At 43.2% G+C, this 27628-nt stretch overlaps 1 protein-coding gene across 3 annotated transcripts in view; it reads right to left on the reverse strand.

The window, feature by feature from the left end:
• OTUD7A (OTU deubiquitinase 7A) overlaps positions 1-27628 on the reverse strand; it is a 393053-nt gene that overhangs the window by 94917 nt on the left and 270508 nt on the right. The gene's annotated exons all lie outside the window — the stretch shown is intronic.

Raw genomic sequence — 27628 nt, forward strand, 5'->3', positions numbered from 1 at the left:
GTATCAAAATATCACATCTGCCCCATCAATATGTACAACTATTATGTATCCATAACAATTAAAAATTAAAAAATTTTCAAGAGAAATCAAAGAATTAAAAACTTAGCCTTAATTTTAAGGAGCAAATAAAAATAAGCTCTCTTCTCATCTTTTCCATTTTAAGTTACTGGGAACCCCAACAGATGTCACATCAAGTAAGGATGAGAAGGAAAGGCGCAGAGGCCCATGGTGAAACCTGAGGCTGGAAGACTGGGGCAGCCACAGCCTACATGTCCCTGATGAAGGAATGCAACCCAGAAGAACAGTCAAGAACACAGGTTCTAGGGCCTGGTTTTGAGCCCTGGTTCCACCTTCTAACTAATTCTCTGATGGTGAATGTATCATTTCATCACCCAAGGCCTTGCATTCCTTCCTGTACAATTAGGATAACACAATCCATCTAATGAGAATTCTTATGAGGGTTAAATGAGAAAAGGAGATAGTGTTTGTAAAGTTCTTCCTTTATGGAAAGCACTAATACATGGTAGTTACCATTATTCTCATTAATTATAGGTTTCTGTTTAACTTCCAGCACTCAGAGTTAAAAGCCAGCTAGTAAGCGATGGAGCTGAGATTCAAATACATGGACTTATCTATACTCCGTGAGTTTCTCATTCAACTGTTACTAATGCCATCTCCCAAACACACTGAGGCCATAAAGTCCATGGGAGGGCAGTAGAAGCCTCATTCTAACATGGATATTTTCACACTTCCTCTTCTCCTGCACCCTGGGATACTCTATGGTCCCTTCACTGTTTCCTTTGCCTCTTCCTGCCCTTAAACCACATGGATTCCCCTAATTTTTCTTCTTGCTCTTCTTTTCTCTTAATTTATACCCTCCTTTGAAGATTAATTCCATCTCTATGAGAATAAGCTTAATTCTAGTTACAACTTACATCCTAGGTTTTAAAGCCAAATATTTGACTATGGGAGATATTAGCTGACTATCCAATTTCTAGTCTCCTTATCTAATTCTATATGCTCAGAATTCTAATTTATTTTGGATAGCAATACACACAGCTGAAAATATTCCTTTTCTCCTGCAGATCTTCAAGCTATATTCCTGTTGTCCTATCTTTCTGTATTTGCTTACTCTGTTTCTTCTTCCAGGAATAGTTCCTCCAAGCAGCAAGACAGTATAGCTGTATGGAAGAAGACCTTAACCAAAAGAATTCAAAGACTGAGGAAGCTTCCTGTGAAGTTTTTCTCCCAGGATGCCTCAATTTCTGATTATCACCAAAAAGCAAGTTATTGGATTACTAGTAGACACAGATTTCATGGTAAGAACTACAACCTCTACTACAGTTTACTGCTGAAAATGTTTCTGCCTTAAACTTCTAAATCATTTGATTTTTTTCATTGTCTTAAGAGGCAGTGGATTTCAAGTTAAACTTAACATATGTATTTTGGCACTCAGAGAGGGATGAGCTGCTTTAATTTAGTACAAAAGTATCACAGCTCTGAAGAAAAACTATAAATCAGATATACATGAACTCACAGGAGGAGGTGAAACAGAAACTGACTAAACTCAGGGGAAAAAGGAGTCAAACTGTTTTAGGAATGAAGTTAAATTATAAGGGAGAAAAGAGAAAACAGACTACAGATAGCATAGTAACAATGATAAAAATGAAAAGTAAAGTAGACAAAACAGAAATAAAGAAACACAGGGTTAAAGAAAAATGTTAGATACAGAGTATAGGTAAAAAAAATCCAACACACTCATAATTTGAGCCCCAAATAAAAAATCTAAAATAATGGAAAGAAAAAAAAGAATTTAAAGACTTTAATTAAAAAAGCAAACTTTTTGAAATACTTGATTTTACATATTTAAAGGGCACACTGTATATAAGGAAACTGTTCTAGTATAGTCAATACCAACATATTTTAAAATTATCCTCTTTTAAAGATAAAGGGAATTTTTTAAATATGTAAGCAAAAAAGAAAGAAAATCAGGTTAGCAACATACTTCTTGGCAGCAACAGTCAATGCCAAAAGACAATAGGGCCACATCTACAAGATACTGAAGGAAAGAAAGCAATATGAGCTAAGAAGGTTTTATGCCCATCCAGTCTACTCTTTTCTGTATAAAGGCTGTAGACAAACCATTTTAAACACGAATAGTTCAGAAAACATTTCTCAAATGGACACTTTTTGAGAAAACTAATAGAGGATGAACTCCAGCCAATCAAGAGAAGAATAAGAGTTTGGCAAAGGAGCAGTCAGACAGCAGTAAGTTTATTTAACTGCACATCTAAGGAAAAGCAAAGGTAGAGATACAAGTGATGAAGAAGAATATCAATATTCTGTCAAAATGAAAATGACACAATCAACAAAAATGGTAGAATTCAGAAAGCAGAATAAATTTGCAATGCCTCAGCTGTTATACATGAGACTGCAAAGATAATGTTTGCAGTTGACAGGTCAGGCCAGGTGCAGTGTTTCACACCTGTAATCCCAGTACTCTGGGAGGCCAAAGTAGGCAGATCACTTGAGGTCAGGAGTTTGGGACTAGCCTGGCCAACATGGCGAAACCCTGTCTCTACCAAAAATACAAAAATTACCTGGGCATGGTGGGACATGCCTGTAGTCCCAGCTGCTCAGAAGGCTGAGGTACAAGCATTGCTTGAACCTGGGAGGTGGAGGTTGCAGTGAGCTGAGATTGCACCACTGCATGCCAGCCTGGGCGACAGAGCAAGACTCCATCTCAAAAATAACAACAACAAAAAAAAACAAAACTACAGTTGACAGGTCAAATATGTATATGTAAGCATATTTAATAGTAGAAGGGCAAACAATAAGAACAGACAAAAGATATACTATTGGTTAAATTAGATGGTAGAAGAGAGAGAGGAGAATGAAGGAAGAAGATGGAAGCTTGTTTTATTGAGGCATATAGGGAATAAACTGATATTGTCCCAAGAAAAAGGGATATAGGATATTACATAAAGGCAAACTTATATAACCACTAGTTATAAACATAATTGTATTGTTATACTAGTGGTTAAAAAAGTAACCATTAACATAGTTTTTTAAAATATCAGAAAAAATATTCTAAAATAAAAAGCTAAGATAACATAGTGAAAGACATTTAAAATATTTACACAGAAAAATAGAAACTATGACAGAACTAAAACCAACCATATCTGTGAGAGCAATAAATTTAAGTAGGCTTAATGCAACTATTTAAAGAAAAGGATTTTTACATTATCTCTAAAAAGAAAGATGAATCATTTGCTGTATATAAGAGACACACCTAGAGCAAAGTGATTTAGAAAGGTCACAACTAAAACAGATAGATAATAGTTTATCAGGTACACAAGACAAAGACAAAACAACAATAACAACAAAACTGAGATTATGATCTTGTATCAAACAAGGTAGAATTCAGGCCAAAAAGCATTAAGTAAGATGAGGAAAACCACTTTATAAGGCAAAACTGTTCAACTGGCAATGAAGTGTATTAATCATGTTTTTTATTCTTTGTATTTTATGACGCTTTGACATCTTGGGGCCTTTGTGACCTGGGAGAAGCTGCATCTCCTTGGGCTAGCAAATTCCTAGAGATGACAAACTACTTTTCTGCAAGCCTGCCTTTCATATATAAACCCATTAATCCAAAGCCCAGACCCCTCAACCACAGCCTTTCCTACACTGCAGGCCAATATTCCCCTCCTCTAATCAGCCCAGGGCCAGGTACCAGATAACTCAGGACAGCCCCTCCACTTTGGGCCTGCTGGAATTATTCAGACTAGCCAACCCTCAACCAGCTTAGCCTGCTTGCCGTGCCCTGCCCAATCCTTCCCATGGAAACTGCAACAAAGGCTCTTGCTCTGGTTTTCCTCCTACTCCCTCTGCCTCCTGACTGTGAAACAGAAACTGATTAAACTCAGGGGGAAAAAGGAGTCAAACTGTTTTAGAAATGAAGTTAAATTATAAGGGAGAAAAGAGAAAACAGACTACAGATAGCACCGTAGGAATGATAAAAATGAAAAATAAGTCAAGTAGCCAACCTAAAACAGAAATACAGAAACAGGGCTTCCCCATGTAGCCCTGTGTGGTATGTTGTGCACCCTGCTTCCAGGGAATTGTGAGTAACAAACTTCTTCCTTTATAACAACAATTTCCATATCTGCATACCTGATTAAAACAAATCCAAAGTACATATGAAAACAGAAGATATAAGAGGTATGAATATCTGCATAGGAAATTAAAAGGCAGAAACTTTATAAAGTGGAAACTACCATGAAACACACCACACTGACACCACAATTACCTAGAGCGTACCATAAACAGCAGGAGTGACTATAACATGGTAACAAACAGCCTCCAAATCCTAGAGGTCGTAACAACACAGGTTTACTTTTTGCTTGTTCCACACATCCACCATGGGTTGACTGAACTCTGTGACATAGCTTGTCATTCCAGGATTCAGGCTTATAGAGCAGCCACTATATGCCTATGACTGTGGAAGAAGGATAAAAAGCCAGGAGCATCTCCCATTGAAAATCAAATACTCTGGTCCAGAGGTGACATCTCACCTCTGTTACAATCCATGGCAAGAACTAGCCACAGGCTCCCTCCAAACACGGGGCCCAGGAACTACATCCTCCCATGTGCCCACAAGAGGGAGGCAGAGAGCTGGACATAGTCCGTGAAGGGCATTAGTGCTGAATACACTGGATGTAAAATGAACACACATAAATAAATAGCCTTAATCTCTGAAGAAAAACATGTTAGAAGACATAATGGAAGAATACTCCATACACAATTGCAACTAAAATGATAAAGTACTGAGGGATATATTTAAAAGAAATGTACACAATGTGAAAGAAAAATAAATCTCAAGACCCCAAAATCACTAAGCCAAAGGGTGTCAGGCAAACCTGCCTCCCATTTTATTCCCAAATAAGATAGCTAAAAAGATAAAAAACACTACACACCTCCCTCACAATTTGCTCACAAGGAAATTCCTTATGGGCCTCAAGATCTTTCTTTAGGGATTCAGAGCCCTAAAACAGTTCTGTGGCATTTTACCCTGGCAATGTAAATTGATAGCTTATCTCCACAGGTGTGGGACAAAGGACAGACAGAACTCTAAGTCATCTCTCTGCTCACCTGAGACAAATGCATATCTGGTTGCTTCCTCTGCCCTATTGTTTATGTAAAAATTCAGATTTACTGAGTCAGACTAAGGCATAAGTGATTATTCCTCTACCTGCCTCTCACATGTAAATTGTGTATTCAGTGAAAGGCTGATCAAAGACATAAAAGAATGCAAACTTTTGTCTCTTATCTACCTATGACCTGGAAGCCCCCACTTCAAGTTGTCCCACCTTCCCAGACCAGACCAAACAAATGTACGTCTTACACATATTGATTGATGTCTCATGTCTCCCTAAAGTATATAAAACCCCACTGTGCCCTGACCACCTTGGGTACATGCACTCAGGATCTCCTGAGGGCTATGTCATGGACCATTGGTCACTCATATTTGGCTCAGAATAAATATCTTCAAATGTCTTACAGAGCTTGAATCTTTTTGTCAACAACAACATAAATGTGGAAAACTTAGAATATTCCTGAAGGGCATAAAAGTTAAACTGTGTATACCGTAAACTGAAAATAAAATCCTAATCCCCACCAACTAACCAAATGAACCCTCTCTGGGCCAAGAGGACCTCAGAGATACCTGAAAAACTGAATTCCTGGACATGGCTGGAAGGGAGGTCAGACACACCTTGTAATACCGCCTTTCTTTTGGAGTTTAGACACAACAGACCAGCATTAACATTAAAATAGAGATCACAAAATAGAGATCACCAAACAGACTGTGTAGCAATGAGATACCAAATTCCAACCTGACTCTGGTAAGCATCACATGACAGATAGCAGACTCTAAAGGAAATCAAATATATTTTACTTCAAAATATATTTCTTTGAAATATTTTAAAATGGCTCTGCAAAGCTATCTTTGTGGGGGAAATTTGCATCTGTAGAGACTCTCCATTAACGGAGCTAGCACTTTCCTGGATTCAGGAAAGATTAACTAAGAGTCTGACACGTTGTAAGGTCTGAAACATTTTCGATGTATTCTCTCTGAAGGCTGCTAGCTGGAGACTTCCTCTACATAACAAGAACCTCGGCTTCCACAATCCCCTTATCTTAACTCAAGCATTTCTTTCTACTGACTTCAAATCTTTAGGCAAAGCTGAACTCTTTCAACCAATTGCCAATTAGAAAATCTCTCTGAATCCACCTATGACCTGTGACCATCCCCACTCCTTGCCTTTCTAAGCATCTTTGAGACGTCCCACCTTTTTAAGCTGAACCAATGTATACCTTACATGTATTGATCCATGTCTTTGCTTGTAACTTCTGTCGCCCTAAAATGTATAAAACAAAACTGTAACCTGATCACCTTGGGCGCTTGTTCTCAGGATCTCTTAAGACTGTTCCCTGGGTCATGGTCATTCGTACTGGCTCAGAAGGGCGACAGAGCAAGACTCCGTCTCAAAAAATATATACATATTTTACAGAATTTGGTTTTTCCATCAACAATACTATGTTCCTAGTTTAGGAGACTTAATGTTGTAATTTATTCCTCTAACTTATACATTTGATTTGATTCCAGTAAAAAAAAAAAAAAGAAAAAAAAACACAGAAGCAGGTTTTGTTTTCCTTCCTTGGAGTCAGACAAGCTGATTTTAAATTCACATCAAAAAATAAGCAAGAATAACCAGAGAAACTCTGAAAAGTAAGTACAAAGAGAAGGAAGGAGCACTCTGAGACACTGGCATGAACTCTACTGCCTCAATGACTAGTCTCTGATCAGACTCAACAATGGAACATAATAGTGTAAACCAAAAATAAAATTTGAAGGCCCCCCGACAACCATCTAAATAGGCTCCCTCCTTGGCCAGAGTACCCTAAAATTTAACCTGAAAGACTGGTTCAGGCCAAGGTGGGAAGTAGGAGTCAGACAGGCCTCATTATGCTCTCCTCTTTTTTGGAATGCAGGAAAAGCCGACCAGCATTTAACATCCAGCATTTAACATTTAAATATCCACATTTAATATCCAGCATTTAAAAGCTGACCAGCATTTAACATCCACATTTAACATCCAGCATTTAACATCTAATTGGACTTAAGTCTGATAAGAAACATTTAAAATCTATTCTCTCTGAAGCCTGCTACCTGAAGGCTTCATCTGCATAATAAAACTTTGGTCTCAACAACCTCTTTATCACAAACCAGACATTCCTTTCTATTAATAACTCTTTCATCCAACTGCCAATTAGAAAAATTTTAAATCTACCTATAATCTGGAAACCCCCACTTTGCACTGTTTCACATTTCCAGACCAAACCAATGTCCTTTTTTTTTTTTTTTGAGACAGAGTCTCACTTTGTCACCCAGGCTGGAGTGCAGTGGTGCAATTTCAGCTCACTGCAATCTCTGCCTCCCAGGTTCAAGCAATTCTCCTGCCTCAGCCTCCCAAGTAGCTGGGACTACAGGCGCCTGCCACTATGCCCAGATACTTTTTGTATTTTTAGTAGAGGCTGGGTTTCCCCATGTTGGTCAGGCTGGTCTCAAACTCCTGACCTTAGGTGATCTGCTGCCTTGGCCTCCCAAAGCACTGGGATTACAGCCATGGGCCACTGTGCCTGGCCCCAGTGTACATCTTAAATGTATTTGACTGATGTCTCATGTCTCCCTAAAATGTGTAAAACCAAGCTGTGCCCCAACCACCTTGGGCACATGTTATTAGGATCTCCGAGACCTGTGTCATGGGCCATGGTCACTCATATTTGGCTCCAAATGTCTCTCCAAATATTTCAGAGTTTGACTCTTTTTGTTAACAATGAAAAAGCCCCAAAGAGAATCAAATATGCACAAAATGTTAAAACACAGTTGTCGATTTGGGAAAATGTTTGCAACTCATATCACATACAAGAGGTTTATATCTGAAGAAGGTCAGGTCCTGGAAAAATCTGAGGAAAAAACATGAGGCAGGAAGTTTGTCAGGGGATTGGGCAGAAAAAGCAGCAGGCCCACAGTGCAGGTGCAGTATATTGTAACAAATACTGTAATAAAAATATTTTTTTCTTTAAGTCAGGAACTTTCACCTTTTCACTTAAAGGAAGCACACTATGGCTTCTCTTTGTCTTATCCAAATTGCCAGTATCCCTGTTCTTGTACTTTGGGGCCACTATTAAGTAAAAGAAGGGTTACTTGAACACAGGCACTGTGATGCCAGGATAGCTGATCCAATAACTGAGATGGCCACTTAGTGATGAACGGGTGGGTGACATGTTCAGCCTGGACCCACGGGACAAAGGGATGATTCACATCAGAGTGAGATTTTATCATGCTACTCAGAATGGTGCACGATTTAAAACTTATGATTTCTGGAATTTTCCATTTAGTATTTTCAGATCGTGATTGACCACAGGTAAAACTGAAACCTTTAAAAGTGAAACCGTGGATAAGGGGGGCTATTGTATGTATGTGCATGTGTGTATGTATATATGTATATATGCACATGTATACACATGCACACACATACAATAGCTCCCCTAATCCACAGTTTCAATACATATATACTCTCTCTAGATAGTATATATGTGCACTCATACACACTATATATATTATGTGTGCGAGTGCACGTGTGCGTATCTGTACCACACAATCCACTGTTTTGTGTTTTCCATTACTTGGAGCCCAACGCATTCCTAAATAATGTAGGGAAAAATACAGAGAACAAACAATGGCAGTGAAAACTATGTGCTATGTAGAAGTACAGATTCCACCAGGATATCTAGGAAAGAACCACCATAATTTGGGATCCAAGGGGCTCCCTGGGAGAAGTGTCATTTTAGTCTGAGATCAAAAAGAAGAGTAAAAGTTGTCTTGGCAAAGAATCCAGCAGGGTGAGCAGGGAGAGGGGTGTTACTGGACAGAAAGTTGCGTCTGGATAAACCTGAAAGTAGAATGGGCAAGTACATTCAAGGTACTGAGGTCATTAAGTGTGGATGAAGTGGAGGGCAGCAGGAGGAGAGGTCTGGTTAGGATGATGGTAGCAGGGCGGCAGGGAGGATGAGATGCCAGGAGAGAGATGCCCTGCAGGAATTGTACAGTGGGGTTTAGATTTGACCTCAAAGGCAAAGATGAGTCACTGAGACATTTTCAATAGGGGTGAAACTTGATGAGATTTTTAATTTAGAAAATAAAGTATTTGCATTTAAGAAAAATTACTCTGGTTGCATAGCAGAGACTGCATTTGCATTTGCGCAATACTGGTGCAAAATGAATGTTAGGTGGACACCTGTATTAGTCTGTTCTCATGCTGCTAGTAAAGACATACTAAAGGCTGTCTAATTTATAAAGGAAAGAGGTTTAATTGACTCACAGTTACACATGGCTGGGGAGGCCTGACAATCATGGTGGAAGGTGAATGAGGAGTAAGGTCATGTCTTACATGGTGGCAGGCAAGAGCTTGTGCAGGAGAACTCACATTTATATAACCATCAGATCTTGTGAGACTTATTTACTACCATCAGAACAGTATGGGGGAAACTGTCCCCATGATTCAACTATCTCTACCTGACTCTGCCCTTGACACATGGGGATTATTACAATTCAAGGTGAGATTTGGGTGAGGACACAGCCAAACCATATCATTCCGCCCCTGGCCCCTCCCAAATTTCATGTCCTCACATTTCAAAAATTATCATCCCTTCCCAACAGTCCCCCAAAGTCTTAACTCATTTTAGCATTAACTCAAAACTCCATAGTCCAAAGTCTCGAGGCAAGGCAAGTCCCTTCCACCTATGAGCCTGTAAAATCAATAGCAAGTTGGTTACTTCTGAGATACAATGGGGGTATATGCAATGGGTAAACACTTGGCCAAAAGGAAGGGGCTACAGGCCCCATGCAAGTTCAAAATCCAGCAGGGCAGTCAAATCTTAAAGCTCCAAAATGATCTCCTTTGACTCCATGCCACTTCCAGGTTATGCTGATGCAAGAGGTGGGTTCCCATGGTCTTGGGCAGCTCCACCCTGTGGCTTTGCAGGGTACAGCCCTCCTCCTAGTTGCTTTCACAGGCTGGCATTGAGTGTCTACAGCTTTTCCAGGTGCACAGTGCAAGCTGTTGGTGGATCTATCATTTTGGGGTCTGGAGGATGGTGGCCCTCTTCTCACAGCTCCACTGGGCAGTGCCCCAGTAGGGACTCTGTGTGGGGGCTCCCATCCCACATTTCCCTTCCACACTGCACTAGCAGAGGTTCTCCATGAGGGTTCTGCTTCTGCAGTAAACTTTTGCATGGACACCCATGCATTTCCATACATCCTCTGAAATCTAGGTGGAGGTTCCCAAACCTCACTTCTTGACTTCTGTGCACCTGCAGGCTTAACACCATGTGGAAGCTGCCAAGGCTTGGGACTTGCACCCTCTGAAGCAGTGGCCTGAGCTCTACATTGGCCCTTTTTAGCCATGGCTGGGATTTGAGACTGTACAAAGCAGCAAGGCCCTGGGCCTGGCCCATGAAACCATTTTTTCCTCTTAGGCCTCCAGGCCTCCTGTGATGGGAGAGGCTGCTGTGAAGACCTCTGACATGCCTGGAGACATTTTCCCCATTGTCTTGGCAATTAAAATGTGATGCCTCATTACTTACGGAAATTTCTGCAGCTGGCTTGAGTTTCCCCCCAGATAATGGGTTTTTCTTTTCTACTGCATTATCAGACTGCAAATTTTCCAAACTGTTATGCTCTGCTTCCCTTTTCAACATAAGCTCCTATTCCAAACCATATCTTTGTGAATACACAAAACAAAATGCTTTTAAGAGCGCCCAAGTTACCTCTTGAATGCTTTGCTACTCAGAAATTTCGTCTGCCAGATGCCCTAAATCATCTCTCTCAAGTTCAAACTTCCACAAATCTCTAGTGCATGGGCAAAAAGCTACCAGTCTCTGCTAAAACATAGCAAGAGTCACCTTCGCTCCAGTTCCCAACAAGTTCTGGGAACTTGTCCCATCTCTATCTGAGACCACCTCAGCCTGAACTTTATTGTTCATATAATTATCAGCATGTTGGTCAAAGCCATTCAGCAAGTCTCTAGGAAGTTCCAAACTTTCCCACATTTTCCTGTCTTCTTCTAAGCCCTCCAAACTGTTCCAACCTCTGCTTGTTACCCAGTTCCAAAGTTGCTTCCACATTCTCAGGTATCTTTACAGCACCACCCCATTCTACCACTACCAATTTATTAGTCTGTTCTCATGCTGCTAATAAAGACATACCAGAGACTGGGTAATTTGTAGAGGAAACAGATTTAATTGGCTCACAGTTACACATGGCTGGGGAGGCCTCACAATCATGGTGGAAGGTGAATGAGGAGCAAAGTCAAGTCTTACATGGCAGCAGGCAAGAGAGCTCGTGTAGGGGAACTCTCATTTATATAACCATCAGATCTCATGAGACTTATTCACTACAAGAACAGTATGGGGAAAACTGCCCTCATGATTCAATTATCTCCACCTGGCCCTGCCCTTGACCCATGGGAATTATTACAATTCAAGGTGAGATTTGGGTGGGAACATAGCAAAACCATATCAATAACATAGCAATGTCAATAAGGGATGATGAGGATGAAGAAGTGGAGGGTTTGAGAGGTAATGAGGGCAGTGCTTGGTGACCAACTGGAGGGAGAAGGGAGGGAAAAGGAAGTGTTCATGATCTACTTGGCTGGCTGAATTACTGAAAGCCACATCTGGAGTATTAATCAGCATTAAAAAGAAGGAAGTTGCATGTACATATGATTTGAGGGATTTCAGTGAAGGATTGTTGAGTGAGAAAAGCAGTATGCTGGAAAGTGTGTTCAACGCAACCCAGTTTGGCAAAATAAAGCAACAGCGTCCTTGCCTGGTCCATGTTGTGCCTTACTGTCCAAGGTCAGTGTCAGTTCTGCACCACCACTGCCTTTCTCCATCCCTGCAGCACTGCAGGAGAGAAGCTTGCAGGACTTTTGCCAGAACTCTCTTTCTGGTGTAGTCTAGTGATAGTCTCTAGCAAGAGGCATTCATGCAAGGTGGAAGATGAAGCCAGGCCACTTTTCTATGGATGCCGTTGCACAGATGCATGGCAGAGGCAGACATGAGATTTGCTGCAGCTGCCAGGGAAGCTCCTGTGAAGCACCTGCTTTGTAAATCCAGGCCACTGAGAAGGGTAGTGGCAGAGATGCTGATATGGTTTGGCTGTGTCCCCACCCAAATCTCATCTTGAATTGTAGCTCCCATAATTCCCGTACGTTGTAGGAAGGAGCCAGTGGGAGACAATTGAATCATGGGGGTGGTTTCCCCCATACTGTTCTCATGGTAGTGAATAAGTCTCATGAGATTTGGTGGTTTTATCAGGGGAAGCCCCTTCTGCTTGGTTCTCATTCTCTCTCTTGCCTGCCGCCATGTAAGACATGACTTTTGCCTTCCACCATGATTGTGAGGCCTCCCCAGCCATGTGGAACTGTGAGTCCATTAAACTTCTTTTTCTTTATAAATTACCCAGTCTCAGATATGTCTTTATCAGCAGTGTGAAAATGGACTGTGTGATGCTCCCTGGGACTCATGAGGTGTCCATGACCTCCAGGGAACCCTGCTGAACCTCCTGTAGTTAGCAACGCTTCTCTGATTTCATGCAGTTGCACTGGTTGTGTAAACTTCTAGTTCCCCTTCCTACTTGGAATACCTAGAACAGCTTCTGTCTCCTTAAACAAATGTTGATGGATACAGAATTTCATACTGGAAATGGTTCCAGGAAAACAGAGCACAGAGATGAGATGAGGTCTCTGTCAGTGCAGGCAAATCAACAGCTGGTATAGATTGACAACTCTGATGAAAAGAAAGAGCACAAAGACAGCAGGGTGGGCTGACCCTTCATGACTTATCTAGAGAGCAACAGGAACACAAGGGAAGCTTTAATTCTCAGCTCCAGGTATAGCTGTGGAGTCACAGCTCCCAGTTCCTTTAAGGAACCTCTTAGCTCTTATAGCCATGGAAGCATTGATCCAAAGAGCCAGACCTTTCTGACACTGCACACTGATGAATTACACAAGTTTAATTGAAAGCCTTGCTAGACCTCCTAAGAACATAGTACGGCAGTGATCACAAGACTGGGGCTTTGGAGCTGGATGGGATCCTGAGAACACTTAAGTGGTTTTTGACAAACCAGAGGGCCTTGAAATCCAACATCAACATCAACTGACCCGCCCTGGGCTCAACAAAGCAGCCTCTGCTCACTTGACTGAGAGAAGCTTCTCCTTGTCTGAAGACCTGCTAATGACCTTGCCTGAGCAGACAAGTTACAGGGGGATGCCTGCGTCACCTTAAAACCCAGCTTGTTTTGGAATCAGATTCTTAACTACGAAGACAGCCTGGGAGGATATACCATACACATCCAAAGAATCGCAAGATTGTTGCCAGTAGAAATCTGAAGAAAGTACATAGGAACATGTCACCAGCAGCAACTAATGCTGAGCTCTTTGGATATGAAAGTCTGGGTGCTTGCTGCAGACAAGGGGTGCCCAATAGGTGCAGTGGAAAAGGGTCACAGACACGTCAGCCGGAGTCTGCAAGGTGCAGTGTTCAAGATCATGATGGCCTGCCTATTTCTCTCTGGTTTGGTGATTTATCTAGTGGAGTATAGAAATCCTGTGCGCCCTCTTGCTTCCTTGTCATATGCCACAAGACCTATTGATGAGGAGAAATTAAACTCTTAATTCAGTCTTTAAGGTATAGTTTATCACAAATGGGTTGTGAGTGAGCTAGATGGCAAATGAACAAAACTCAAGATGGGTTTGGTGACTTAGAGGACATTGCGCCTCCCTTTGTTGGTGAGATGCATGCACATTTCCAGTGGAATGAAGAAGAGTAAAATTAGCAGGGCACGATGTTATTGCTGTTGCTTGCTGGTTAGATATGGGCCAAAGGATATGGATGGGTGAGGATTTGACAAAAGGGGTGGATGGTGCTGGAGAGCCTGTGCTCAACCTTTCCCCTCCCTTCATTCTCCTCTGCGTAATTTGGGAACAGCCTGGAATGGCACTTCCCAGAACTGCTTTCCAGACAAGCTCCAGGTTCTCAAATGACAAACATTCATGCGAGGCGTGGAAGGCAGCAGGAGAAGTCTTCGAACACCCAGGTTAGCTGCGAGCAGAAACAGACAGCTTCTGGCCCAGCTCCGGGGAATCCCATCCTCAGCAGCCCAGATGGTGACAGTGGCTCTGCCTGTGAGTCATGCTGCGCCCAGGAGAATACCTGCGGGTGAGCTGCTTCGGTGCTCTGGGGCAGTAGGCTGTGACAGCACAGTGCATCCCCACCCGGCATCCCCAGGGTTGAGAGCTTGACCTTTGAGTTACGTGTTTCTATCTGTGGCTTCCCTGCCCTTCACTCCTCTACCCTTCCAGCTGGGGCGCAAGCCTCTAAGTGGTGGTCTGAAAATCCTTCTCACTTGCAACCTCCATATTCTTATGTGCTCCAGAAAGAGCCCTGGCTGTATTCATATGTGTATACATATATGTGTATACATAAAGATGTATATGTACATAGGTGTCTATAGACCACTATTTGAGCTTGGAGAAAAATATGGAAGAACACATACTAGCTTGCTCACATGGGTTTCCGGGAGTTGTAATGACATGAACAGAGAGAGAGGAAGGAGGGATTGGGATGAGCCAAGCAACAAAGAAGACTTTTTCTAGAAACAAATGATATATATGTTATGATACCATTCATGCAAAATGACATATGCATATGAATATAAATGTATACATTAAAATAGAAGAAAGGCAGGTAGGGTCAGGATGGTCCCTCAGCAGGAATTCTGAAGGTGAGGCTATGCTGGTTCACCCTACGGAGAAAGGCTCCTGCCAGTTACGATTACTATTAACCCTTCCTATTACTCTAGGAGTGAATCCATTTATTCGGTTTCTTTCCTCCAGGATAGAATGACCAAAGAAGGGAAATGCAGGCAGAACATAAAGACTGCAGACAGCGCAGATGTGGTGGTGGGAGGCTTAGCCTCAGCTTTTATAGTCAATTTCTTTAAATGAATTAACCCTGAATTTAAATGAAAGTCTAAATTCCATACATACAGTGTGAATAGCTCACATACCTATCAATTTACAACATGGCTATGGTGTGTTAGATAGCAAGTCCTAGAAGGACTGAGGGGAGGGTTTTCTGCACAGCAGCCCCCCAGGGCTGTGGGTACCACGTGCATTCACTCGGGGGTGGGAGTCAGAAGAGCGGGGAGTGTCAGGGGCCAGATCTTGGCCACAGCCCTGCTGTGAGCTTGCCTTGTGACTTTGGGCAACTTCTGCCTCCTCTTTGAGTCCCAGTTTTGGCAATGTTAAGGAGAGATGGTTGAGATTCATCTCTAAGGGGCAGTGTAAGTCTGAAGAGCCTGAAAGTTAAAAACAACACGATTGGCCCACTCTCCTCATTTTCCTCTCATTCCCTGACTCCCACCACTCCCCTTACACCACCCATGTCCCTAGCACTGATGGCCTGCACTTTGCCAACCCCAGAACACTCAGAGCTAGCCACTCCCTTAGCCATGCTCTTCTTGGCATCTGGGATGCCACATTCCCTTGGCTTGCCCCCTCTCCACTACTGCTCAGCTGGGTCTCCCCTGCTGGGTCCTCCTCCTCCTCCTGGCCTCTGCTTGCTGAAGGGCTCCAGCCCCAGGACCACTGCTCTTCTCCACCCGCATTGTCCGCCAGGGCTGCTCCCTGTGAGTGCCATCTAAATACTGATGACTCCTGGAGTTTTGTCCTCAGGCTAACTCTTGACTCGCACATCCAACTCCTGACTCAACACCTCCGCTCGGCTATCTAAGAGCATCCCAAGCCTACCACAGCCTAAGCCAAAGATCCATGCATCATGCTTGACTCTGTTCTTACCCTCACACCCGACATCAGCAAGTCCTTGCAGCTTCACCTTAAAATATGCATTCTTGATCTAATCATAATCAAAATCTCTACCATTGCCACCCTAGGTTGGCTGCATCTCTTGCTTGGATTATTGCCAGAGGCTTCTGGTTCCTCTCCTTACTTCCACCCCAGTGTGCCCTGTCACCTGTTCTCCACAGGACGGCCAGAGTGGCCCTTTGAAAATGTAAATCTTGGCCGGGCGCGGTGGCTCACGCCTGTAATCCCAGCACTCTGGGAGGCTGAGGCAGGTGGATCACGAGGTCAGGAGTTCAAGACCAGCCTGGCCAAGATGGTGAAACCCCGTCTCTACTAAAAAAAAAATACAAAAATTAGCCGGGTGTGGTGGCAGGCGTCTGTAATCCCAGCTACTCGGGAGGCTGAGGCAGAAGAATTGCTTGAACCCAGGGGGAGAGGTTGCAGTGAGCTGAGATTGTGCCACTGCACTCCAGCCTGGGAAACAGACTGAGACTCCATTTCAAAAAAAAAAAAAAAAAAGAAAAAAGAAAATGTAAATCTTATCATGTTCCTCTCCTTTGAAACCCCAGGGACTTTCAATCACTTTCCAAATAACTTCGGAGTCTTCCCCATGGCCTCCAGGCCCTTGGCAATCTGGCCCCGGGCACCAAGCGACTTCGCCTGCTGTCCCTCTTTGGGCTCCAGCCACTCTGACCTGGGCCAGGGCTTTCTGCCATAGGGCCCTAACGCTCACTGTTCCTTCTGCTTGGATTATGCATTCTCAAAATATCTGCACTCTTTCTCCCTCACTTCATTGTGGTCTCTCCTGAGCTATCACCTCATCAGAAAGGCTCTCCCTGACCTTTTTATCTAAAATACCCTGTGTCCTGGCATCCAGCAATCCCACTTGTTGGTATAATCCCTACAGAAATGCCCGTACATCTGCCATATGCACATAGAGCCACTAAAGATGCATACAGCAGCCCTGTTCATAACAGCACAAAAGAGAAACAAGTCAAATGTTCATCAAAAGTAGAATGAACAAATACATTTGGTTTATTCAAACAATGGAATGCTATGTGGCAATGAAAAAGCAATTTAATTCCATACAACAATACAGAGGAGTCTCAGGAATATCTTGTTGTAGGAAAGGAGAAAGTTCCTAAATATTCATGCAGTCTGGCTCCATTTATTTGAAGGCCAAAGCTTGCAATACTAAGCAACATATTGACTACAGGTGCAGACACGCATGGCAACACGCTAAGGGAAAGCAAGGGAAAGGTAAACACAAACTTCAGGTGAGTGGTCGTTTCCCAGGGGGAGGCAACATGATGGGTTAGCAAGAAACACAAAGGGATTTCAAAGTTAATGACAAATTCCATGCCCCTCACCCTTTCTAAGCTGGGTATTTTCATAATGAATTCTGATAAATTAATTTTGTACCACCTCAATATTTAACAGAAATAATGAATCAGGGTAGGTTAAACTGTGGCAATCAGTAGAGCCTCCTGCCTCCCATCAGGAGCTTAAACACAAAAGGCCTATTCCTTTCTGCACACAGCAGTCCAGGGTGGAGTCCAGGCCTCTGATGGTTCCGCTCCACACACTCATCCAGGGATCCAGGTACCATCTTCCACACGTGGCTTCCAAGGCTGCCTGGGCGGCAGCAGCCCACTCAGCCAGCAGGGGCAGGGGAAGTCCCTCACAGCCGAGACTGCTTTTCCAGGGACTATGGCAGCCTGGAGGGCAGGGATTGCTACTCAGACGGGAGGAGGGCCTCTTCCTCTTGGCTTCACTGCAGACTCTCCTCAAACTTCACCTCCTCAGGCAGCCTATGATGGGCCAGCCTAGAAGGGCACATGTCACACTTTCTGTTGTTCCACTGTGGGGTGGGTGACATGGCCACACTGAAGTGCAAGGGAGACTGGGACATGAGGCCTCATAGCCTGCTTAGGCAGAAGGAAGGATGGGTTTTGGAAACAGCTAGTTGCTTCTACCTCAAACATTTGAAAAAGATGTATACTACAAATCCTATGTATACATATACATACACGCATATTACATCTACACACATGTGTGTATATGGATATGTGTATGGAGAACTGAAAGAAGAGATATCAAAATATCCTTGGGATTCTCTTTAAAGAGTAGGATCAGGAGTGACTTTTATTTTCTCATTTTGTTTTTCTGGGTTTTTTTTTTTTTTGAGACAGGGTCTCACTCTGTCACACAGGCTGGCGTGTAGTGACATGATCTTGGCTCACTGCAACCTCTGCCTCCCAGGTTCAAGCAATCCTCCCACCTTAGCCTCCTGAGTAGCTGGCACTACAGGTGCTCCACTGTCCTGGGCTTGTTTTTTTTTTTTTTTTTTTTTTTCTGTAGAGACGGGGTTTTGCCATGTTGCCTAGGCTAGTCTCCAACTCCTGGGCTCAAGGGATCTGCCTACCTCGGCCTCCCAAAATGCTGGGATTACAGGTGTGAGCTACCATGCCCACCTGTATTTTCTCATTTTGTTTGCATTTTTTCAATGAATTTATACTAATATCCTCAGGGCCTCAGTTTACCTAAATGCCTGGCGGATGTGATTGTTTGGGTAACTAACTGGCTCCTTTTGGTTATTTTTAATGAATATGCAGACATCCAAAAGCTAAACTAAATTGTGTACTCAACTATTTCAAACAACTGGCTAAATAATGTAGAAAAGTAAATCATTCAGTTTTAGTATTGAATGATAACCATTTTGTGTTACTCTGTAACATTAGTATTGAAACTATCAATCTCATGGTAATGTAAAATATAATTAGTATATTCTTATGATAAAAGGATAATAATTTTGGGAAAAAAACCTTTCAATTTGGTTATATATATATCAACTGAGTGAAAGAAGAGCAAGTTATAATTATACACACACATACATACATACACACACCATCATGTGCTATATGACAATTCCGTCAATGACAGACCACATACAATGGTATTCTCACAAGAGTATAGTGGAGCTGAAAAATTCCTATTACCTAGTGACATCACAGCTTTTGTAACTTCATAGTGCAACACATACCTTTTCTATGTTTAGATATACAAATACTCACCACTGTGTTACAATTGCCTATAGTTTTGTAGCTTACGATCAATAGGTTATAGCCTAGAGCCTAGGTATGTAGTAGGCTATGCCATCTACTTCATGGAAGTGAACTCTAATATTTGTGCAATGATGAAATCACCAATCACATGTCTCATAAGGTATTTCTGTCATTCAGTGATGAATGACTATATATGTGTGTTTATTATTGTATATGTGTGTATGTATATAGTATGTGCATAGTGTAATTTGGTGTATATGTATATACACATATACAATAATAAATTAAACACACATATATCATCATTCATCACTTGATGGAAATATCTTACACACACACATACATACATAGCAGGCATTAACTCACTGTTGACTTATTCCACAGACGAAATTATCTTATTGTTGTATGAATAGATAAAAGAATATGTACTTACAGCCCGAGAAATTCTACTTTTGGGTTTCACACACTCCATATCTTATAAACAAAGTGAATTCTTAAGTATTTCCAGATGCTTGGGTTCTCTGTACTCAGAATACAATTAATCTAAACAATGATGCAAATATATGGTAAAAGCGTTTTCATGGCAGCTGAAGAAATAGCTAAACTGAACAGCCTATAGCTACAGAAAAGGAAGTGCTCCATGCTGTGCCTTAGGGAAGGCTGGCTGGCTCGTGGCCATGGATTCACTGAGCATACCCCCACGAGGCTCCCAGTACGTGCAGGCATCCTTGGGTGCTGATAGCATGGATATGAATAAAGATGCGTATGTGCTTCTTAAGAGGCTGACAGAGTAAAGGGTAAGACAGACATGGGAACAACTGTCATGGACTGGGATGATTGAGAGGTATTGCAGAGGAGCCAGGGGGTCTGCACAAGGGCTGACACATCCTGCTATTTGTGAGCGAGGAGTGGAAGCTTCCTGGGAGAGGAAGAGGGAGGGCAGTATGGGGCATAGAACATAGAAAGGCTCAGAGGCTTGCAAAACCACCATCTGCATAGAGGTGTTGGGGGTTTGAGAGATTTGGTGGCTTAACAAGGAAAAGAGATGAGACCACAAGCAGGCAGCGGCATGCACAAGCTTAACTGGGAGAGCTTGGAGTGGTCTGCAGCGGATACATGGGGAAGGGGCACATCCTCAGAGCAGGAGCTTACCTAGACAAGACATTTGCTCAGACATTACTCGAGGTGTATCTGTGAGGGTATTTCTGGATGAGATGAACATTTAATTTTGATTTGTAAACTGGGCAACGCACATTGCCCTCCCCAACATGGATGGGCCTCATCTAATCCACGGAAGGGCTGAGCAAAACAAAAGGCTAAATAAGAGGAAACTCACTCTCTCTGCCTGACTGTCATCGAGCTGGCCTTGGACTCAGCTGGAACTTACACACCCAGCTCTCCCAGTTCTCCAGCACGCTGACTGCAGGTCGTGAGACTTCTCAGCCTCCATAACCTCATGGGTCAATTCCTTATAATAGGTCTGTCTCTCTCCCCCACTCTCTCTGTAATATACATGTATATGCACACTCACACACAAACATGTATGGATATGTGTGCATATTGCACATTCATGTGCCACTTAACAATGGAAATACCTACTGAGAAATGCATCACTAGGCGATTTCATCATTGTGCGAACGAACATCACCAAGGCACTTACACAAACCTAGATGGCATAGACTACTACACACCTAGGCTCTGTGTACAGCCTACTGCTCCTAGGCTACAAACCTGCACAGCATATAACTGTACTGAATACTGTAGGCAACTGTAACATAATGGTAAGTATTTGTGCATCTAAACATGCCTAAAAATAAAAAAGTACAGTAAAAATATGGTATAAAAAATAAAAAATGGTACACCTGCACGGGGCACTTACCATGAATGGAGCTTACAGGACTGGGAGTTACCCTGGATGAGTCAGTGAGTGAGTGGTGAGTGAATGTGAAGGCCAGGACATTACTGTACACTACTGTAGACTTTAGAAACACTGTACACTTAGGCTATACTAATTTAATTTTTTCTTTCTCAACAATACATTAAACTTAGCTTACTTTATTTTATAAATTTTTAAAACTTTTTGACTCTTGTATTACAAAGTGTTACTAACACTTAGACTAAAATACAAACATATGTACAACAGCACAAAAGTATTTTCTTTCTTTATATCCTTATTCTATAATCTCTTTTTAAAAAAAAAATTAAACATTTTTTCTTAGCCTAGGCCCACACAGGGTCAGGATCATCCGTATCAGTGTCTCCACCTCCACATCCTGTCCCACTGGTAGGTCTTCAGGGGCAGTGACATGCATGGAGCTGCCATCTCTTATGATAAAAATGTCTTCTTCTGGAACACTTCCTGAAGGACCTGCCTGAGGCCATTTTACATTAACTTTAAAAAAATATATAAGTAGGGCCACGCGGCGGCTCACGCCTGTAATCCCAGCATTTTGGGAGGCTGAGGCGGGCAGATCACGAGGTCAGGAGATCGAGAACATCCTGGCTAACATGGTGAAACCCCATCTCTACTAAAAATACAAAAAATTAGCCATGCTTGGTGACGAGCGCCTGTAGTCCCAGCTACTTGCAAGGCTGAGGCAGGAGAATGGCGTGAACCCAGGAGGCGGCGCTTGCAGTGAGCCGAGATCATGCCACTGCGCTCCAGCCTGGGAGACAGAGCAAGGCTCTGTCTCAAAAAAAAAAAAAAAAAAAAAAAAAATATATATATATATATATATATATATATGCGTATATATATGTGTGTGTATATATATACGTGTATATATATAGAGAAGGCATGCACTCTAAAATGATAAAAAGTATAGCATAGTAAATACATAAACCCATTACATAGTCATTTGTTATCAAGTATTATGTACTGTACATAGTTGTATGTGCTAGACTTTTATACAAATGGCAGCACAGTAGATTTATTTGCAGCATCCCTGCAAATACATGACAGCTACAATGTCATTCGGTGATAGGAATTTTTCAGCTCCACTGTAACCTTATGGGACCACCATGGAATATGCAGTCCATCATTGACTTCAAAGTCATTATGTGGCACATGACTACACACAGGACCTACATCTCCTATTGGTTCTGTTTCACCAGAGAGCCTAGACTGAGACACGTGTCCAGGTGATGTCACTCAGAAGTGGGGTCTCGGGGTCAGAGCTCTGAGGGCAGCAGCATCTCGGGGCTTTATAGACACAGGGCTCTATCTTACCAGTGGGCAGTGGATGCTGGGGAGGTTTCATGCTGGACGCAAAGCTGGCAGGCTCTCTGTGGCGAAAACTCTGCTTATAATTGGCCTATGTTTAAAACAGCTGGATATGTAAAAACTTGAGTTTGGGGCGGGCAGACTTTCAGCAAATGGGTCTGCAGTGAATGGGTCCACCAGCCTAGGGGCCAGGACATGGAGGCCACCTCTGGCTCATGTATACAACAGGAGGTCAGCGGGGCTGGGCTGTAGGGCGGGACCAGAGAGGACCAAAATGATAGTCCAGTGGGGGGGACTTTTAGAAAATATATAATTTCATTTCAAAGTGTCAGATGAATTTTTAAAAAACATATAAGTTGATTTTAAAGAGAAATAAATGAATTCAGTGGCTATATTCATTTCTACTCAGCCCCACTCTCTGCCATTCCCCCTGATGTGTAAGCAACACTGTTTCTACTATTGCCTCAGTGCAGGTGGGAACCTGTTGGAATAAAACGTCATGCTGCAGAAAGCCAGAGTTAACTTGCAAGTCAATCTTCTCACTGAGCCCAATCATCTTTCTAGACAGCCTAAAAAGCTACTTACTGAAATCAGCAACACCGTTAACTTCATTCACCAAAGTAAGGTCTCCTGGCCTTTAACCTTAAAATGGTTCTTAAAAAGGAATTGAAATACTGATTTTCATAAAAATATCAAAGACAGTGAAGCCAACTGTCAAAATGAATTCAGTCCTAAAATTTAAAGTATGCTTGCTGAGAGTGACAGCAGCCTTCTCATGTGGGATTTACCAGGCACTCTGCACCCTGGTTCTGAGATCTGCACGGTACTTAAGAAAGAAATCCATTCCTTTCAGTTAAATCGTTTCAGTTAAAAATTCCCGAGGCACCTTTTTAAAACTGAAATAAAACTAAATCCCAAAGACATGAGAAATAAATCACTTCATGTCTCTTGAGTGTTTTCCAATCTGGCTTCCAGGAGGAGCTTAATTTGTCACTTCTAAAGAAAGCCTTCTAGCTCTTTCCATCTTATTTTACCAGGAAGTCCACTCGCTTCCTTCCCACAGTGTCTGTGTACGCCAGGGTTAGCAGTGGAGTCTGCTGCAAGCCACCAGGGTCCAGGCCTCACACCCTGGCCAGGTCATCAAGCCCAGAGCACAGTTAGAGAGCTGGCGTGGGTGGCCAACCAGCCTACACAAATGACAGAAAAAGGCTGCTTGTCCTAGGAAATTTCCTGCTTGTTCAGATTCAATGAAATCCTGCTGGATCTCTATGTCTACAAAATAATGAGCTCCCACTCATGGAGGGATCAGAATTTGGGTGGGCAGTGCCTGCCCCGCTCTTCCCAGGTTGCCTGGTGGAGAAGGCTGGGTACCCAGGAGAAGCAGATGAGGGTGGTGACAGGGATGGGTGCAGGTGCAGAACCCACTGTGCTGTGTGAGCCTGAGGGCTGGGAGGCCCTGTCCACCCAGGAGCACTTGTCTTCCCAGGAGACTGCATCCCTCAGTGACCTGCATGCATCAGGGGGACTGTGTCCACCCAGGAACCATGTTCAAGCATTCATCAGAGATTCAGGGGGCACCTACTGTGTGCTGTTTTAATACTTAGGCACCAAACAGTTCCCTAATAAGATGACTTCAGGACAGACATCTGAAGAAATGAGGAAGGGAGTGATGTGGCTATTTGGAGGGCAGCATTCTTGGTCATTAGAACAGCACGGTCAAACTGTGCCCTGGGCCTGTGTGGCTGTAGAGTCTATCGATGAGTTGGACAGGGAAGCCTGTGCCTGGAGTGTGCAGCATGGGGCCATGGTAAGGACGCAAGATTTCACCTTGGAAGAGACCAGACCATTGGCAGATTCTTAGCTGCAGAAATGTTCTCACAGTCTTTCATTTAATTAAAAGTTTTAAAATGTGTCTTTCTGTGCTTGGCTTGTTTCACTTACACAATTACCTCCAGTTCCACACACGTTGCTGCAAATGACAGGGTTTTATTCTCTTTTATGTCTGGATAATTTGCATATGGTAGAATGAATGCCCAGAGCTGTGCCCAGCTGGGTGAACTTCTTCAAGTGTGCACATCACTGTAACCACTAGCATGATCAAGTAGATCACGGCTACATCAAGTTCATCATATCAGATGGCCCCATGCCCCTCCCAGCCAATCCCTCTGGCATCATTTCCTACAAAGTATCACACACATAGTAGGTTAAAACAGTGCAAATTTACTATCTCACAGTTTTGTAGGCCGGATGTCCAGTAGGCTCAGCTGGCTTCTCTGCTCTGAGTCTTACAAGGCTGAAGAGGTGTCAGCAGGGCCACGGTCCCTCCTGGAGGCTTGAAAGAGAATTGGCTTCCAGCCTCCTTCAGGTGTGCCAGGACCCTGTTCCAGGTGGCTGGCTGTAGCACTGAGTCCCTGTTTCCTTGCAGGCTGTCAGCTGGAGGTCACTGTCAGTATCCAGACGCCACCTATGTTCCTTGGCTTGTGGCCCCTTTCTCCATCCCCAAGCCAGCAATGACTGATGGAGTCCCCTTCATACTTCAAGTCTCGGTGACCTCTTCTTCCTCTTCTCTCAGGGCCCTGTGTCTTCCTCTTTTGCTTCTAAAAGCCCTTGATATTACCTTGGGCCCACCTAGATAATCCAGGATAATCTATTTTAAAGTCACCTGATTAGCGACCTGAATTCCATCTTCACAGTGGTAACCAGAGCAAGTGTTTGGCTGAATGTCAGGGAACAGGAATCTTGAGGGACATCTGTAGAATCTTGTCTTCTACATGGCCCCTGTGCTCTTGAGCTCCATATAAATGGAATCATGCAGTAAGTGTCTTCCGTGTCTCTCCTGGTGTGCTCAGAATAAGGTCTCTAGTTTCATCTGTGTTGCAGCATGCATCAGTAGTTCGCTTCTTTTAACCATTGAGTACTATCTACTGTGCTACTGTGCGGATGCGCTGCAGTGAATTCATCTATTCACTCGCTGAGGGATATGTGCGTTACTTCTAGGTTTGTGTGATTATAAGTAAAGCTGCTATGAACATTCCAGTAAGTCTTTTTGTGGACATATGTTTTCATTTTTCTTTAGTTAATATCCAAGAGTAGAATTGCTGGGTTAAGGGCTTAAATGTATTTTTAATTTTGTAAGAAACCACCAAACTGTTTCCCAAAGTGGTTTTATTATTTTGCCTTTGTAACATTGGAAAGTTCCATTTTTCCACATCATTCTAATACTTGGTATTGTCAGCATTCTTAATTTTTTTTTGTTTTGGTGGGTGTGCAGTGATATCTCATTGTGGTTCTAATTTCTATTTGCCTGATGACCAATATGAAAATTTCCTCATGTGCTTACTGGTAATTCATGTATCTTCTTTTTTTCTGTTTTTAAGTCTTTTGCTCACTTTTCTATTGTTTGTATTTTTATAATTAATTTGTGGTTGTAATTTATTCATTCCAGATACAAGTGCTCTATCAGATACATGTTTTATGAAAATTATTTCCCAGTTTGTGGCTTACCTATTTATTTTATTTTATTTATTAAGACATGGTTTTACTCTATTACCCAGGCTGGAGTTCAGTGGCATGATCTTAGCTCACTGAAACCTCTGCTTCCCGGGCTCAAGTAATCCTCCTACCTCAGCCTCCCAAGTAGCTGGGACCACAGGTGCATGCTATCATACCTGGCTAGTTTTTTTCTTTTTTTTGTAGAGACAGAGTTTTGCCATGTTGCCCAGGCTGGTCTGGAATTCCTAAGCTCAAGTAATCTGCCGGCCTTGGCCTCTGAAAGTGCTGGGATTATAGGTGTGAACCACTGTACCCAGCCTATTTATTTTAAGTGTCTTTTGATGAACCAAAATTTTTTGTTTTGGTGAAATTCAATTCATCATTTGTCTTCCTTTTCATAGCCCTTTTTTGGCCTCTCTAAAACATGTTTGCCAACTCCAAGTTCATGAAGATTTTCCCTCCATGCCTTCTTCTAGAAGCTTTTTAGGTTTTGTTTTTACATTTAGGCCTAACCTGCCTTGAAGTAATTTGTATGCATGGTAGGAGGCAGAGCGTCAAGGCCCTCCTTTTTTTTTTTTTAAACATACTATTTTACAGTTGTTTCAGCACCTTTGTTGAAAAGACTTTCCTTTCTTTCCCTTGCCCTTGGTGCAGGCCTCTCTCTGGACTCCACCCTGTTCTGGGATACACGGTCTGTGTGTATGCTCATATTACCCAATCACTTTAGCTGGAAGTCAGGGCCTGCAAGCCCTCCAGCTCTCTTCTGGAGGACTGTCCTCCCCTAGGTCCTCAGAGATTCAGTGCAACTCCAATCAGCTTCCAGCAGTACCCCACCCTGCCCAGCCCTTCTTGTTTTTGGAGAAACTGAATGACTTCTATTTTATATTTGGCTCTGGCTGCTGTCTGAAAAGTAGAAGCAGTGGGCAAGGCAAGGGGCATAGAGCCTGGGCTGTGGACCCCCACAGAGGGGCTGCTGGGCTTCTGAGGGGAGCCAGCAGGATTTCTGATGACCGGCTGTGGGTGTGAATAAAAGCAGTGGAAACTTTCGAGTTTTCAGACAGGAAGAGCAGCGTGTTTCCAGTCCCCGTGGCCAGGGCTGAGATGGGCTGAGTGGCCCTGGAGGTTTATATGATGGCCAAGGGAGCCTGGTCCGGGAGAGCCTGGGAGTTCTGTGGTGGTGATGCTGCCCCTAGGTTAGGGGAGGCTCTGGCTCTCCGCTCGCAGTCAGCCAGTGAAGTTCCACCTATTTGACATGTGGGCACGCCCTAAGATTTCAGTTGAAAACTATATTCAGATTGATGGCAAGATGGTCGAATAAGAACAACTCCAGTGTGCAGTTCCCAGTGAGATCGACGCAGAAGGCAGGTGATTTCTGCATTTCCAACTGAGGTACAGGTTCATCTCATTGGGACTGGTTGGACAGTGGGTGCAGCCCACAGAGGGCGAGCTGAAGCAGGGCAGGGCGTCGCCTCACCCAGGAAGTACAAGGGGTCAGGGAATTCTCTCCCCTACCCAAGGGAAGCCGTGAGGGACTAAGCCTGAGGAACTATGCACACTCTGGCCCAGATACTGCACTTTTCCCATGGTCTTTGCAACCTGCAGACCAGGAGATTCCTTCCAGTGCCTATGTCACCAGGGCCCTGGGTTTCAAGCACAAAACTGGGCAGCCATTCAGGCAGACACCAAGCTAGTTGCAGGAGGTTTTTTTTTTCCATACCCCAGTGGTGCCTGGAACACCAGAGAGACAGAACAGTTCACTCTCCTGGAGAGGGGGCTGAAGTCAGGAAGCCAAGTGGTCTGGCTCAGTGGGTCCCACCCCCATGGAGCCCAGCAAACTAAGACGCACTGGCTTG

Source organism: Pan troglodytes, chromosome 16 (assembly GCF_028858775.2).
Source record: "Pan troglodytes isolate AG18354 chromosome 16, NHGRI_mPanTro3-v2.0_pri, whole genome shotgun sequence".
Classification (NCBI taxonomy): Eukaryota; Metazoa; Chordata; class Mammalia; order Primates; family Hominidae; genus Pan; species Pan troglodytes.